Genomic DNA, 12,591 nt, shown 5'->3' with positions numbered 1-12,591 from the left:
GGGATGCACTTGAGAAGAAATACAAGGCAAAAGATGCATGCTTAAAAAATTTTATGATCGCGAAGTTTTTTTACTATAAAATGTCATATAGTGTTGGATCACAAGTGAAGGAAATTCAACTTATTTTCCATGATATGATTATTAAAGATATAGTAGTAATTGAAGTTTTTCAAATGCCTGCAATGATCGAGAAGTTACCTCATTTTAATATCGACTTCAAGAATTATGTAAAGCACAAGCGTCGAAAATGAAGCTTGAAGATCTTATGATTGGGCTTAAGATTTATTAAGATAACAAAACCATCAAAAAGAAGTCTCATAAAAGTTCGACAGCAATTAGAGTTAATATTGTTCAAAAAGCTCCTACCAAAGACAAGAAGAGAAAGAAGTCCAACGAATAGTACTCAGAACAGGCGAAAAAGAAATGCAAGAGCAATTGTAACACTTGTGGTAAGGCTGGTCATAAGTCTTCTGACTGTTATTTTCTAAGAAAGTATAAAGATAAAGACAAAGGCAAAAGCAAAAGTCAAGCAAACATAGTGGAAGAGATGGAAGATGCATATGACCTGTGTGCAATAATCTTAGTGTGTAACTTGGTTGGAAATCCCAAGGAGTGGTTTCTCGACTCAGGTGTCACTAGACATATTTTCTCTGCAAAAGAAGCCTTATCAACTTACACTTCTACTAAGATCAATGGAAATTTAACAATGGGAAATACAACAACAAGAATTGCAAGAAATGGAAAAGTAATGTTGATAATGACATCCGACAAGGTGTTGACTTTGAACAACGTTCTACATGTCCCTACTATTAGGAATAATTTTGTTTCTGCTGCACTGCTCATTAAGAATGAGTTTAAGTGAGTCCTGGTTAGCTTCCTCATCACCTTACCCATCGTAGCGATAGGATACATTAAAACAAGCTTCCTTAGCACTAGCCCAATCTCTTACCCCAAGGTAAAATCCACCTAAGTATAACTCCTCGCATACACGAACTCTAATCTAGCTATTATAACTAATACACAACCAAGTACCAATTGGCAACAAGAATTCACTCGTACAATATATATAATTCTATGCAACACTATACTAACAAGTGAATATCAAACATGTACAATATTATCAATTTACAAACAACTACACATTTGACATTTTATATCACATCATTGCTCCTCTCATGGGACCCAAATCCAAACAGTTAGCTTGCCGAAACGTTGTAACCTATCCCATATTTATGCCGAAACGTGGCAGGTGATATCATATTTATGCCAAAACGTGTTAGCCAACCTTATATTTATGTCGAAATGTGAAGGATGATCCCATATTTATACTAGAATATTTCAATCCTATCCAATAAGTATGTCGGAATGTGGCAATCCGATTCCATTCACCCACCACAATCACATTATCTAAATCATACATTTAATTCATGATTCCATGGAAATGATAATTCATATATCTCATTTACAACAAGTGTGATCAATATTACAACATGCATACATAGCAAGTATTATAATGACACAAGAACAAGAACACATCACATATGCATAAAATCAGAACAATCACCTACTAGTTACTCCAAAATCCCTTAATTCATTCAAAATTAGGCCATGCTTAACCCTAGTTGATCATCTAAGGCTCTTAAAAAATTAAAAAAATCTTCTCACTAGGCATAAAACCCACATATATCGAATTCTAAGGATTATTTGTTCAATCAAATCAGTCCACGATAGGTCTACACATAGCCTTTACCATTGATTTACATATATCAGGCAGTAAGCACTGATTTATATCTACTCTATTTTAAAAACCTAGCCTACCTTGTCGCCACTCGATGGAAGAGTTTTCACTTGATTTGAGTTCTTCAAGGTTTGTGATAGTAGATTTTCCCAAGAATTTGCGAGATTTTTCCATCCTATATCAAGAAATATCCTTCTTTTTCATTTTCAAGCTTAGAGCAAATTTTCTGAAGTTTCTAGGGTAATGTATGAATTAAATAGGCATTTTGGAAATATAGAAAATATAATTTCTCGTAATTACGTTGTTCCTCGCTAATCCTGATCTGGCGCAAACTTACGTCGTAGTGGCGTTGTCGCTCCATCGGCATCTGGCCCGCTCTAGATGGATAGTTGCCTAAGTTTTTCGCAGATACTTCCCTTTCTACATATTGATTGTTCGGTTCATTACAAGAAATACAAATTTATTCCTTGTTCTTCCCCGAACGACTAGTGCATGGTTATCACACATTAAAGACTCAGACACCCCTAACTACAAAAATGATCAAACAAAAAAGTCATGACAAGTCGTGACCTTTAAGATAATTAACATACCAAAATATACTATACTCCTTGGCTATAAGAGATTCTGATGCAACACCCGGAAATCGAAAGCATTTCAAACTACGGAACTGGGCATGCCAGGGCAGCACCCCTCCCACTTTGGAGAAGATTCTCCTTGTGCAGTAGGACGTCAGCAATAGAAAAGTTTTTCTAGATTCTCCTCATTTTCAAACTCAACTCTCCAAATACTCTCTTGAATCACTTCGCTTTGAACATCAAAACTCTGGTATTTTGTGCATTCCTTACACCTCTTCATTACCATGCTAATAATAATTTCATACTATTGTTTAATCTCTTATAAAGGGTATTGGGTTGTTATATTAGAAAATGAACTAGGTTTCTTGAATTTTGATATATATATAGGTCAATTGATACAAAATTGGTGGAGGAAGTTGAAAAGTTGTGTTGACATAAAAACCAAAATGGGGCAATATTTAGAGGTTATTTTGTTAAATTAAATGCATAAATTGATTCTAGGTAGTTGATGTACTCTTATTTCCAAAAAATTTGATGAAAACATGGATTTTAGGACAAAATATGCAATTGTCGCACCTGGACTTCATCCCAGATGAAGTCTGATGTGGCGCCCTTTAGCCCACTGTGGCAAGCTTCATCATCGCAGTTTGAGGGACGATTGCCGTTGTGGTGGGATTTTCCAGACTAGTGGCCTGCCCCTAACACCCAAATTTTCTCTTTCTTAATTTTCTGCCTTAAATAATGGTCCTATAATGTTCTAAGTTATGTTCACTTATTGCAGTCTTCTAAATAGTATGACAAAATTATGAACACTTGCGCTTCATTAGATTTCTCGACGCCTCTAGTCAGGATGGGTCCAAAGCCCATACAGATAATTTTTGGGTTCTTTTCATTTCCCAAAATTTCCTAAGGTTCCAGCTTAACCGATCAATCTAAGCTAAATCTCCAAGCTAGGAAATTTTTGACTACTCTAAATTAATCCTAATGAGACGGTACTATGCAAGTTTTTATTAATCAGAGGATACCACCACACATTCCCAAGATACCTCAAGACACTCACATGATTCCAAGTCATACTTTATCTCAACGGATTACATGATATTCAAGGAATTATACTTACAATCAGTTCGACTAGAATTTTACTTACAATTGTCAGAACACCCCATATGATGTCTCTGGTTGCACTGACCAAATGTCCTCACCTCCTCAGAAAATCAGACAACCAAACAGTACTTCCATTGACATTTACTTCACTCAACAAACAACACACATTTGTAGTGAGTTCAACAACAAGAATCACACCACCTCAGTTAATTAAGGCAACAAAAAGCACACATTCACTATTTCCAAAAACAAATAAATAAATAATACATAAAAAATACAATCCCCAAACAATTTAAATTTATTAGTTAGATTGTTCCATAAATGACCATTATTGGTCATCGATGCTACTTATAGCCCCTCAGGCTAGATACGAATTGGACCTTACAGTTCCAATTAACTTGTTGGTGTCCCTTCGTTCGTATTAACAACGCCTTGTTCACTTCGTTGAGATACCAATTGGACTCAACTCATAATACAAGTGACCCCTAACACGAAGGAAGAGAATGAGTGGAATGACATCCTACAATGCTCCCTATCCCCTTGTATATTAAATGTGGACGTCAACACACCAATCAACACGAGTCTATTTCACCTTATGCTCTTATACAAAGATATTGGTAACCTAGGCTTTGATACCAATTAGTCACAACACAACCCACTGGACCGTGCAGGCATCCACTCTAAAACATAAGTAGGGGAACCCTCATATCTCAATACTTAAATCTACGAAAATTTAAAGAAATTGAAATAATATAATACTTCTAGGCACACTTTTTAATACAATTCGAAAAATAGTTGAAACAACTCCCATGGATATAGTCTAAAAAGGAATAAGAGATACTAAGAGTACAACTGGACAACAAAATAAAAAGACACAATTCCCACTATGCGAAAGAAAAAATAGAAGTTGATGGGGACGTACTTCGTTCCCACCTAATAAAAAATTACCAATCTAGCATTTAAACTATGTCAAAAAGACATACCAAGAGTAGTATCAGTATAAACACGCGTACTAGTAGACATCATTGGTTAACCCGACTCTCACCACATAACATAACAAATCAACTAGAACGAATCATGGTATAAACCACTGGCTTCTCCGCCATTGTTCTCTCTTGGTTATGCCCCAATCACATACTAGAACCCTAAGTAATAACCCCTTTCTGGATCAATCCCACTTACCGGTTTCTTAAATTATAGCTTAACCATTCTAACAACATAGAAAATTCTCAAGTACAACTACTTCCCTTTAACTAACCATACATGTATTACCCTTGCTTCTTAGCCATCTTACCTATCGTAGTCTAAGATATTAACTCAAGATTCCTTAGCACTACCCCAATATATTACCCCAAGGTGAAATCCACCTAAATTAATTCCTCGTATACACTATCTCTACTCTCACTGTGATAACTCATGCACAACAAAGTATCAATCACCCGACAAGTATCCACTAGTACAACATATATAAGTTTGTGCAAAACTATACTAACTAGTGAATATCAAACATGTACAATATTATCAACTTACAAACAAAGACACATTTCACATTTTTTATCACATCATTCGTTCTCTTATGTGACAAAACGTAACTAGTTAGCTTGCCAAAACATGGCAATCCAATCCAATATTTATGTCAGAACGTGGAAGTCGATCCCATATTAATGTCAGAACATGTAAGTTGATTAAATATTTATGCCAGAACTTGATAATCAGATCCTATAAATATATAGCAATGTGCCAATCTGATCTAATTCACATACCACAATCACAAGCACAAACAGATCATCAAGATCGTACATTTAAGTCATGATTTCATGGCACTGATAATTTTTATATCTCATTTACAACATGCGAGATCAACATTGTAACATGAATACATATACAACTATCATAATGACGCCAGAACATATTTACATCACCCGTTCATAGAATCACAACCATCACCTACTAGTTACTCCACAGTTCCCGTCATTCATTTAAAATTAAGTCATGCTTAACCTACGACAACCCTCAAAATGAAATAGGACAAGATATATCTTCACATGTGTTTCTTTAGTTAATAATGTGTTATAATTATTAATTATAGCTTTAGAATCCAATTCTAAAGAGTTTGGAAGTCAAACATCAAAGGACGAGCAACACCTTCAGAAACTAGTCTTGTGTGTTCTACAATGTTTTAGCATGTTTTATGTGTTTTGATGTGTCATTTAGAGTGTAAAATGAGTTGAAGGGACCCTAGAATCTAGATGGTCATGTTTAGGGTCAAACCATCTGAGTACGACTCCCCAAGGACCATCCTAAGGGACCTTGAGGAGGACAAAAATGTTTGCAAAGAAGCTGCCAAGATAGCCTCATTGACGGACCAACTTGACGCCTCATAGATCAATGAGCACCCCGTCAAAAGTGGATTGTCTCCACATTGACTTGTGGGAGATTATCCCACAAATGGCGAGTCTTTGAACAAAATGATGGAGCAGCAGGACGGCTTGTCGTCAAGTTGACGCCCCGTCAATGGTGTCCGTCTATTGACACCTGTAATTTTTTGTACGGTCTCGACCAACTTCACCAAATTTTAATTAAGTTATAGAAATTTATTTTAGGTGTTTTAATTTATTTTAAGTTATTTTTAACACCTATACCTAGAATTAGACTTCAGTTTTCAAAATCAAAATCCCTCTCCCAAATAAAGTTCTCTCAAGACTCCATGGGAGCTTGAATAAAAAATGAAACTAGGATTGATATTTTCATTCTTTACTTAATCAATTATCATGGTATTTTGACTAATAAGGTATGGTTATTTCATCCTTGATGCTTCTATCATTCAAGAAGCCAATCCAAAGGCTTTTTCAAAAGATCTCAAAATCCTAAAATTCCTATTTCAAATTATAAGCATGGGTTCTTTCATATAAAGGTTTTAATGGATGAATTATGATATTTTCTATGTTAATTTATGGTTTTATGATCATAAACTCGATGGATCCATGAACATCCTAATTCTCTAATTTTGACTTATGAAGTGTGTTTGATGAATTTGATTGGATATTGTTAGAATTGTGTTTAGATGATGTAATGTTATCTTTATATACTATAAATTATTACTAATTATGACGAATTGTTGGAGAATTTTGAAAAGTTTATTAAGGCTTCGATAAAGGGTAAGTTGACCTAAAGTGTCCTAGTTCTTATTGAATTTATCTTGTGGAGTATGGTTCACTTATGGTGGCGGTGTTTAGTTAATGTATATGAAGATATATGTGAATTGTGATTATGATCTTGAAGGCATTCAATATGAAGTAAAGTGATGTTATGGTGTATATTTATAGAGATGTCGTATGAAGTTATGAATGCATGTCTTGAAGATACTATGACTAATTCAAGTATGGTGTGAAGGTGAATGATGATTGTGTGTGGATTATGATGAATCTAGTATGATCATGTTTAGAAGACAATTTCATGAATGATGGTGTCTATATGAAAGTTTGTCTCACATATACACACAATGAATGAATGAATGAATGAAGCTAATGAAAATGTAATGGATGAGAGTCTATTGGAAGGTTTTCTCAATAGAACTGTAATGAATTAAAAAAAGGGGGGTATTTTCGGGGGACACTCTTCGTGAGTTGAGATGTAGTGTCTAGTATCAACCTCAATATTCCTAAGAGATTTCAAATGAATGAATGATAGGTAAGGGGTGGATACTGTTCGTGAGTAGAGATATAGTATCCAAAAATAACCTGTTGAGATGTAGTACTTAGAAGAAATCTCTTAACCTGTAGCTAATGAATGTAATGGAAGTCTAAAACTCTATGGGGATTAATGCTTAGCACCGAGAGGATTTGACAAAGGGGTAGATACTCTTCGTAAGTAGATATTTAGTATCAACATGTTTCCTTTTGAGATGGGAACTCTTCGTTAGTTGAGATGTAGTACTTATATGCAATCTCCTTATCCCTTAACTATGCGCCCGCATAGGACTAGCTAGTGGTGTTCCACGTAAAGTCTAAAAGAATGACCCTACCTTAGGCAAGTGGGGATCCCTCATCATGTAGGGGTTAATACCTGCATTCCATGTTAAGCTCTCATGGTCTATGGCGGTTAAAGATAGCCCCCACAAATGATTTCTATAAACTAGGTCATCCTAAGGGTGTACTGCTTTTGAGATAGGTACTCTTCGTTAGTTGAGATGTAGTACTTATAAGCAATCTCCTTATCCCTTAACTATGCGCCCGCATAGGACTAGCTAGTAGTGTTCCACGTAAAGGCTAAAAGAATGACCCTACCTTAGGCAAGTGGGGATACCTCATCAGGTAGGGGTTAATACCTTCATTCCATGTTAAGATCTCATTGTCTATGGTGGTTAAATATAGCCCCCACAAATGAATTCAATAAACTAGGTCTTCCTAAAGGTGTACTTCTTAGGGTAGGCGGTGGAATGGTACGACATCTATGCATTGCACAAGTAGGCATTTGGAGGGAGTCTTGGTGTGTCATGGTCATGTTAATGAATTAATGGGTTACTTTATGATGTTAATGAAGTAAGTTGACTTTATGTCAAATGTTAATGAAGCATGTTTGTATTATGTCTAATTTTAATGAAATATTTTGGTATTGTGTCTAATGTTAATGAAGCATGCATGTTTCTAACGTGTCTAATGTTGATGAAGGCTATGTAAATGATTGAATGTGATGTGCCTAGTTTAGGTGGTTTCTAAGGAGCACTAAGTGGGAGTAGTAGGATGGATGCTACTTTCACATTACACAAGTGTAACTTTGAGTTATCTTAGTGGGTGGTCCTTATGTGAAGCTTTTAGATGCATGAATATTTCCTCTTGTATCTCTAGTAATGAATGTTGACTTGTTGTGTTTTGATGAAAAGGAAGTATCTTTATCCTTAGTAGTCTTATTGAATACTTAGATATGTATTGAAGAGGTTGTATGGGCAGTGACTTCATATCTTACCTAGGTAGGTCTTAGGATAACTTTGTATAGAGGGTCTAAATGATTTATGGGTTACCTAATGAATATGTCTATATGTTGAGAAGTATGGAAGTATTACATTGTAAGTTAAATGATGACTTGAATGATGTCTTGTACACTTGATTCATGAAGTTTTCCCAAAATAGCATGGAACGCATATCTAAACTAAAATGTCCTCTTTGAAGCATGTTCTTGCATATTGCCATACTTAGTGCTTAATTGTACTAACTCCGTATTTTTCTCTATTTCTACAATTTTAGGTGGAAGGAAGTGAGGATCTTAGAGTTCAAGCTTGGTAAGTAGATTTTTCTCTCAAGACTCTTCGTACGTCCTCATATGTTTGAGGACATAGATGTTATTCTTTGTTTCCTTTCGATGAAATACTTTGTATTAGACATGAGTTTCTTTTCTACGTAAGGGTATTGACCCTATGATAACAAGATGTCTCTAAGATGACTTGTAATGATAAGACTTAGTTCTTCTTAGTTTTTATAAAAGATTTTCTTATTGACAATATTGTGAAAAGTTTTAATTCCACACTACTTTTCATACCTATGTGATGAAAGCTAAGAGACTTGTACAAGAACTACGAAAGGCCAAGTACTTCGTATTATTTCTAGGGGGTACTTTTGGATCGTGACATAACCCTAGTTCATCATCTAAGGCTCCAAATAATTCACCAATTCTTACACTAGGCATAAAATCTACATACATTGAATTCTATGGATTATTTGTTGAATTTACTCGGTATTTGAAGGTCAACGCATAATCCTTACAATTGACTTACATATATCACAAAGTAAACACATATTTATAACTACTCAATTGTAAAAACCTAGTCTACCTGGGTGCCATACAATTGAATGGAGTTTTAACTTTGATTTAAGTTCTTCTAGGTTCTTGATGGTAGATTTGCCCAAGAATCCGTGAGTCTTTTCATTCCCTATTATACAAATCTCCTTCTCTTCCATTCCCAATCTTAGAGAAATTTTTCTGGAGGTTCTAGGGTAATTTACCACTTATTTAGGTATTTTTGGGAGATGGAGAAAATATGATTTCTTGTTATTACGTTCTGCCTCACTAATCCTGCTCTGGTGTCGACTACCCCGTTGTGGTGTTGTTGCTCCATCGTCATCTGGCCTGCTTCGATGGGACAGTGGACCAAGTTTTTTGCGGATATATCCTTCCTAAAAATGACGGTTTGGGTCATTACAATAACACGAAATGACAGATTACCAACATAATAAATCACAACATTATGACAATATGAATTGTTTACCACCAATATAATACACAACAATTTGACCATATGATTTTCAGTTAAAATAAATATATTAAAACTATTCGAGTAAAGTTTTTTGACCTAGATTTTTCAACCCCTTTCTTTTACCCTTCCTATTATTATTAACCATAGTATCCATTTTTTCTTGAACCTTATTGGTTGAAGAATAATTAATGGCAACATATTCATTGAATCATTTAACAAATTTGTTGTTGTCCTTTATACCTTGTTGGCATGCGATTGAGTGAACATATTAAACTCAAAGAAAGGTCTTGAACATATAATGGACGGACTATCAAGCACTACAGCTGATTTATTTAATCAATAAAGGGTAAAAAATGGTGAAATATGAACTTGAGTTAAGATTTTGGTGCAAGCAGGGGCATAGCCAGGAATTTCAAAAATGGTGTCAAGAAATAAGACGATAAAAGTTCTTTTTAAAAGGTAAAACTAATGAAATTTGAACAAATAATCACTACCTCATTTCAAGGATGTGAAATCACTTGGATACAATAGCTTGTTGTGTTAAGGGTGCCCAAAATATTTTATTTAATCATTTTATGTATCATTTTACTTGCATATGTTATATGTTTTTCCGGCGAATGGTTTCCGAATGGACACCCTAACCCCATGTTGCTACGCCACTGGGTGCAAGAGGCAATTCGAGTTAGGTAGTGGAGCCTGATTAATTTTAGGCTTTTCTATTTATTCTATATTTTAGGCTTTCCTATTTATTCTCTATTTATTCTCTGTAACCAAAAATACTCTAATTTATTAATATAAATATACCTCACCGCCGTGGAAGTTTACTCACGGGGTGTTACCATGAAATATTGGGTTTTCTCTTTCTCTCTCTAGATCTCTCATCTCTTTCTCTTGAAAGTTCTTTTGTTCTCCATTCATCTAGTGTGTGTGCGTAAATTCGACCCTAACAGCTGGTATCAGAGCTAAGGAGATTCAACACAATCACAGAAGATGGATAGTTCAAAGCCTTGAATCGAGAACTTTGATGGATCCGATTTCAGTTTCTTGAAGATGTAGATCGAAGAATATCTGCACCAGAAAGATATTCACGAACCGTTGACCGGGGTGAAGTCGGAATCCATGACGGAGGAGAAGTGGAAACTCAAGGATCATGAGTCTCTAGGGTTGATCCGGTTGACTTTGTCAAGAAATATGGCGTTCAACATCGTGAAAGAGAAGACTACGTCCAGTCTGTTGAAGGCACTGTCACTTATGTATGAAAAACCATCGGCTATGAACCAGGTATATTTGATGCGTAGATTGTTCAATTTACAGATGTCTGAAGCTGGATTCGTTTCTGATCATATAAATGAGTTCAATATGATTGTGAGTCAACTCAATTATGTAAAAATTAATATTGAAGATGAAATTAAGGCATTGATTTTGATGTCATCTCTGCCCGAGTCTTGGGATACTGCTGTTGCTACGATTAGCAGTTCCCGTGGTTCTGAGAAACTGAAGTTTGATGAAATCTGTGATATTGTTCTTAGCGAAAGTATTCGCAAATGAGAAGTGGGAGATTCATCGGGCAGTGCTCTCAGCGTTGATCGAAGGGGGAGAAGTAAGACGAAAGGCCAAAATCAACATGGTCGATCAAAATCAAAGAATCGAGAAAAATCACTGAATAGATCAAATGTGACTTGTTGGAACTGTGGAGAAAAAGGGCACTTTCGAACGAACTATACAAAGCCAAAGAAGAAACAGAACCAGAAATTTGGAGATGACAATGATTTTGTAAATTCAGCAGAGGACATTAGGGATGCTCTAATCCTTAGTGCGAACAACCCAGTTGAATCATGGATTTTTTATTCTGGTGCATCTTTCCATTCGTCTTCAAGCAAGGAGTTGTTCCAAAACTTCAAATCTGGAAATTTTGGAAAAGTATATCTTGCTGACAATAAAGCCTTAGAGATTGAAGGAAAGGGGATGTTTGCATAATGACCACCTCGGGAAACCAATGGACATTGGAGGATATCAGATAAATTCTCGAGATCAAGAAAAGTTTGATCTCTGTTGGTCAGTTGGATAGCACGGGATATGCAGCAGAGTTTGGGAAAGGTTCGTAGAAGATCGTGAAAGGTGCAATGGTAGTAGCTCGTGGCACCAAATCTGGAACCTTGTACACCACTGCAGGGTGTATAAACATGGCCGTTGTTGCTGAAGGTGATTTCGGTTCATGTCTGTGGCATAACAGACTTGGACACATGAGTACTAAAGGAATGAAGATGTTGGTTGCAAAAGAAGCATTAGAGGGTCTGAAGTCTGATGATATGGGTCTTTGCGACAGTTGTGTTATGGTCAAACAAAAAAGAGTAAGCTTCACAAAGACTCCTAGAGAGCCAAAAAAAGTGCGATTTGAAATGGTCCATACATGTTTGGGGACCATCTCCAGTATCATCACTTGGAGGATCCAGATTCTATGTTACCTTCATTGATGATTTCAGCAGGAAGGTATGGGTTTACTTCTTGAAGCATAAGTCAGATGTGTTTGCAACTTTCAAGAAGTTGAAAGTTGAAGTTGAGAATCAGACCAGTTTGAAAGTCAAATGTCTAAGGTCTTACAATGGAGGAGAGTATGACAAATCAGAGTTCAAGGCATTCTGTGCAGCTGAGGGAATCGGATTGATGAGAAAAGTTCCTGGCAAGGCAAAATGGAATTGCTGAGAGGATAAACAGAACATTGAATGAGCGTGCAAGGAGTATGAGGATACACTGTGGGCTTCCCAAAACACTTTGGGCGGATACTGTGAGCATAACTGCATACTTGATCAACAGGGGACCATCAGTTCCTTTAGGGTTTAACATTCCATTGGAGGTGTGGACAGGAAAAGAACTCAAGTACTCACACTTGAGGACTTTTGGTTACACTACTTATGTTCATGTTG

The sequence above is a fragment of the Solanum lycopersicum genome, chromosome 10, assembly GCF_036512215.1.
Source record: "Solanum lycopersicum chromosome 10, SLM_r2.1".
NCBI lineage: Eukaryota > Viridiplantae > Streptophyta > Magnoliopsida > Solanales > Solanaceae > Solanum > Solanum lycopersicum.
Note: the sequence above shows the minus strand (reverse complement) of the source record.